Source organism: Sarcophilus harrisii, chromosome 3, assembly GCF_902635505.1.
Source record: "Sarcophilus harrisii chromosome 3, mSarHar1.11, whole genome shotgun sequence".
NCBI lineage: Eukaryota > Metazoa > Chordata > Mammalia > Dasyuromorphia > Dasyuridae > Sarcophilus > Sarcophilus harrisii.
The window spans coordinates 379804149-379809796 of record NC_045428.1 but is presented as its reverse complement, the minus strand read 5'-3'; positions in this window follow the sequence as shown (position 1 = coordinate 379809796).

Sequence of the window (5648 nt, the reverse complement as noted above, 5' to 3'; positions counted from 1 at the left end):
AAGATTACCAGTACCAATATAATAATACAGAGATGAGAGATGGAGGATGAGTGAGCACTAGAAGAAAAGCCAGGTCGACTAATCAGTTATGGGAAAGGAAGTAATATACAATGATGCTGGAAACAGATAAATTTGGGACTAAATTGTGAAGGTTTTCTAAGCTTATTTTATCCTAAAGCCAACTAGAAACAATAAAAATGAATAAGGAATAACAGGTAGATTTGCACTTTAAAAAAAAATCACTGGTGGCAATATGGAGAATGGAATGAGATGGGACAATAATCTAGGTGAGAGGTGATGCAGATCTTAACTAAAAGAGCAGCTATCCAATTAGAGGTGTTAAATGCAAGACATATTTGTTATGTAATTCAGTCATTCAATCGTTCAACTCTTCATGACCCTGTCTACCAGAGCATGGAAATATCATCCTTGGGGTTTTCTTTGCAAAGATGATGGAGCAGCATATTATTTCCTTCTCCATAGGATTAAGGCAAACAAATTAAGTGACTTGCCCAGGGTCATACAACAAGTAAATGTCTGCATCCAATTGTTGACTCCAGGTCCAGTGCTCTATCCACTGACCACCTAACTGCAAGAGATATTATTGAAACAGAAATGCCAAGATTTGACTCCTAACTGGACATTTGGGGTTGTTGAAGATAAAAGTAAGATTATACACCAGAGGCTGGAAGAATGATGGTGCCAAATGCCATAGTTGGATAAGGTGAGGATTTGGGAGAAATGCGAATTCAGTTTGGCTCATAGTGAATTTGAGATGTCTAGGACATATATTTTAAAATGTCCAGTGGTCAACTAATGATATGAAGTGGATATTTAGATGTGGAAATCATTAGCATAGAAATAATAATTAAACCATGAAAGGTGATAAAGTTATCAAGACAAAAATATAGAGAAAGAAAAAAAAACAAGAATTTTGGGCAAAATCTTGAAGAATACTCAAAATTAGGATATGTGACATAGATATTGAATCAGCAAAGGAGAATGAGCTAAAGTGGTTTGGACAATTAGGAGGAAAACAAAGAGAGATTAGTATCATGAAAACCTAGATAAGATATTGTTATTCAGTCATGCCCAACTCTATTTGTGGGGCTCTATTTGTGTTTTTTTTGGCAAAGATAGTGAAATGATTTTCTATTTCCTTCTCCAGCTCATTTTACAGATGAAGAACTGAGGCAAACAGGGTGAACTGATTTGCCCAGGGTCACATAGCTAGTAAAGATATGAGGCTAGACGTGAACTCAGAAAGATGAATCTTCCTGACTAGAGGCCTGGAATTCTATCTACAGCACTACCTAGCAGCTCCAAACAGAACAAAGTATCCAAAAGGAAAATTGGTTAGGTGTCAAATCAAGTAGACAGATCTGAAAGGTTAGCAACTAAGAAAAACTCTTACCTTTGGCAATATCATTGATAATATTAGAGAAAGGAGTTTCACTGAATAACAAAACTAGTTCACAAAGAGTTGAGAAATACAAAAAATTAGAGCAACAAGTATAGATTAACTTTTTAAAAGAATTCGGCTGGAAAAGAGGACAATATCTTGAAAAGATGGTGGTATCTAATACAAATAAGCATTGAAAACCTTCGAGTATGTTTGAAAGACATTGGAAATGAACCAGTAAATAGGGTATTGTGATTTGAGAATGAAAAGAGATGGATGAAGATGGTGGAGTGATATGTAATATCTTTCATGACCTCTTCCTAATAGATCTAGAAAATGCACCAAACCAAATCCAGAAAAAGTCACAGTTAAGTCCTCTGACCAGCTCAGCTTAGAACAGGGAGGCAGAGATGGAGATATACAAACATTGCAAGTCAGGACAAGAGCATACTACCAAGAAAAGTCTCCAGCATCTAAGAGAGGACTGTGCACCAGAGCAAGAAGAGATCTAAGTGCTATGTTGATGTAATGTTCTGGCTAGCTTTCTGGAGGTCTTGGGAGCAGCCTTGGTTTCAGCAGAATAATTACCACAAGAATAGTCAGGAATAAAGTCCAAAGTATTATCTCCTTCACAGTCTGTCTCCTTTGCCTAGGGTAGGCTAGCTTTCTGGAGGACCTTCAGATAGGCCTTGGGTCTTCTTAGTGGAGGAATGGAGGCAGAAGAGCCACCATGAGCCTGGTGAAGTCTTCTTTCTCCGTGGCTGAGTTTGTCCCCAGTTTATATGCTCTATTACAATTAAATCAATTCATCATACTGAATATAAACTAATCATTATGTCACTAGGGAAGCATTATTTGTTGTAAGATTAAATCTATCATACTGAACTAGAGAACTATTAATCACCATGCTAAACTAAATAATCATTGTATTATCAATTCCACTGAGTTAACACCTTGTTTCAAGTATACTTCTCCAGAGTTCTGGCTTTCTACATGGTACTCCCATCCATCTCAGGGCACTACAACAAAAGTTATCAATTTCCAGGTTTGTGGCACACTATCCAGGCCCAAGTGTAGATCCAGCAATCTTCTAGATAGAAGGGCCCTACATATAATTCTCAGATAAGAAGGCTATGGGCAATGTATGAATAAAGATGAAAGTTTAGAAGTTAGCAGAAGTAACCATAATAAGTGATATGGCTCAGACAGTAAAAAGGAACATTTTACTTCTATCTCTTAGCATAAACTGAAGAGGAATAACCAAGGTAGAAATCTCAGATGAAAGAGGAACCTACAATTCTGCTGCTCTGAATTATTCTGAGCGAGCTTTCTGACTAATAGGGCTGAGTCTTGTAGCAGTCTACTCATACTGAGACCTAAATCCAGGTCAGGATCTTCCAGAGGTCAAACCAGGGGATAGAAAATCAGACTTTGTTCTAAATCAAACAACTCAGAGGCAAAGAAAGCCCTCAAATCCCCAAACTGTCCCTGAGATCTTAAAAATATTGAATTCCTCAAGAAAGCAGCATCATTAAAAGTTTGGACCATTCCTATAGAAGAATGGCAGAACTCAGCCCTAACATTAAGCCCAAAGTTGGGAAGCAGACTGGAAGAACGGATCAAAAACCTAAAACAATCTATTATAAAAACAAATTTTAGTGGTAGGGACAATTAGGTACAAATGTAGGAGAGAATTCACCTTAGGAAAAAAATACAGATTGGGCAGAAATTTTTTTTTCCCTAACGTGAATTCTCTTATTATGGGCAAAAAAAGAGTCCTTCAGGCCTCTGAGACATTGGCACCTAGATCAGGGCTAGCAGTTCTTGATCTGGCCCTCAGAATCTTCCTGTCTCCATCAATGGTACCACAGCCCAATAGGCTAAGCAACCTAAGACCAGTTCTACTGACTAGTTCTGAACATCTGCCAAGTCAGCAGAGGGAAATTTTAAAATTGTCAGGATATTCTTCTAGAAAAAATTGTAGCTGTTAACATTTTGTGGCCCAAGACCATTGAAGCATCAACAGGATCTACAAATTTGAACCTTCTCATCCTGGAAGTTCCCTTCTCAACCCTTCCATAAAAATGAAAAGCATGCCTCAAGAGCAGTAGAGAACAGAACCATTTTTATGGCAGCTTCATGACTTTATCACTGCAGGCAGTACTACATTTTGATATTCATTTATAAGAAAAGTCCAGCTTCCTTAGAAGACAGCTTTGATTTTGTAACTCTATGGTGGATCCTGTCAGTAGCCAGGCAAGGCCCAAACTTATGTAAAAATCCCTCCCTCTTCTTTTAAGAGTGGGTGGGAAGACTGCTTTCTAATGGTATTATTAGTTAGAAGAAGTTGGAAATTTTATTCTGGTGGAGAATTTCTACTTATCCTGGGGGCTTACAGCCATACAATCTATGAAACAGTTCCATCTTTCCTTTCAGGACCCTCACTTCCCAGAGGAGAAACCTGACATAGGAGCAGACTATATAAAAATGATGGCCACTGATTATACTGGTAAGAAAATGCTAGAATAGCTTGTGTTTGAGAATCCCTGTCCTTTCAGGTTCAGGATCAAACATTATATTGAACATCCACATCAGCCCTTCCCCAGCTCTCCTCCCTCTGGAAAACATCAGAGATGTATAAGAAAAGTAACCCTGCTACCCTCCTATAGTGCTACTAGATCTAGATGAATAAGTTTCTATAATGCTGTTTAGTTAGGAGGGCCATTCTTCCAAATTAAGATGAGCCTCATTCAGAAAAGACTATAATATTTTTTTTAATAGCCTTTTATTTACAGGATATATACATGGGTAACTTTACAGGATTAACAATTGCCAAACCTCTTGTTCCAATTTTTCACCTCTTACCCCCCCCCCTCTCCCCCAGATGGCAGGATGACCAGTAGATGTTTACTATATTAAAATATAAATTAGATACACAATAAGTATACATGACCAAAATATTATTTTGCTGTACAAAAAGAATCAGACTCTGAATTATTGTACAATTAGCTTGTGAAGGAGATCAAAAATGCAGGTGTGCATAAATATAGGGATTGGGAATTCAATGTAATGGTTTTTAGTCATCTCCCAGAGTTCTAGAAAAGACTATAATATTGATCAAATAACCACCTAATCTTTACACTTAAATTCTATAATGTTACCATGATTTAAAAAAAAAAAAAAACTTTTAAAAAAATTATTAATACTTAGAATTCATTTCTAAGAGATATGGACAGCACTGTTTGAAAAACATAACCTCGTGGCTCAAATATTCTCAGATATCATAATTTTTAGTTATTTGAGAATAATCTAAATATAAATAATCTAAAAATAAACTAATAAAGGGTCTTTAAATGTTTTAAATTTATTTCATATGCATTTTACTCTAGCTCTATTCCCCTAATTGATCGAAAAATCCTTCCCATCAAGTGTATGTATATATATATATATACACACAGATACATTAACAAAATAAATTCCCAGTGTCTGCCATACAATTTATTTCTCTGCACTTGAAGCTCCTCACTTTTTTGGCAAGAGGTGAGTAGTCTGTTTTATTATTCAGTCCTTTAAACCTGTGGTTTGTCATTCAACTAATAAAGTTGTAAAAAATTTTTAATGGTTTTTCTACATAATGCTGTCTAGTTTATTTACCAAATCCTGCCCGTTTTGCATAATTTTATAAAGATGTTCCCCGTTTTTTCCTAAAAATGCCTATTTCATAATTTCTCATGGTAACAACAATAATCCATTGCATTCATAAAAACAAGTTGTTTTGTCATTTCAAACACCTTTATCCTATACATCACACACTCTTGCCAGTAAATAGCTAGCACAAATTTTTTTATTGGACACATTTAAACTGTTATTTTAAACTTAATCGCACCAACGAGTCACATAACGAGTGTTTTCTTCTTCCCTGTTTATCCTAGGACTACAGAGGGCAGTATAAACGGATTAAGCTGTTTTCTGTGAATGCTCATCAGCTTCCTGTTTTTTTGTCCAAATTTTGTGAAGCAGAAGAGTCTTGGGGAAAAGTCCCGGAGGCGAACTAAAGGGCTGGGGTCCACCTGCGTCGGGGACTGCAACAAACGTGGCCCCAGTCAAACACAGAGACCTAGAACACCGACCAAACGGAAAGAATGATGCCTTGACTAAACCTTTGCACGCCACGCGAAACGCCTTTGGCCCCTAGTTTTGACGTCATCAGAAAGCGCCGAGACTAGTTTTGCCAACGGGATATCTT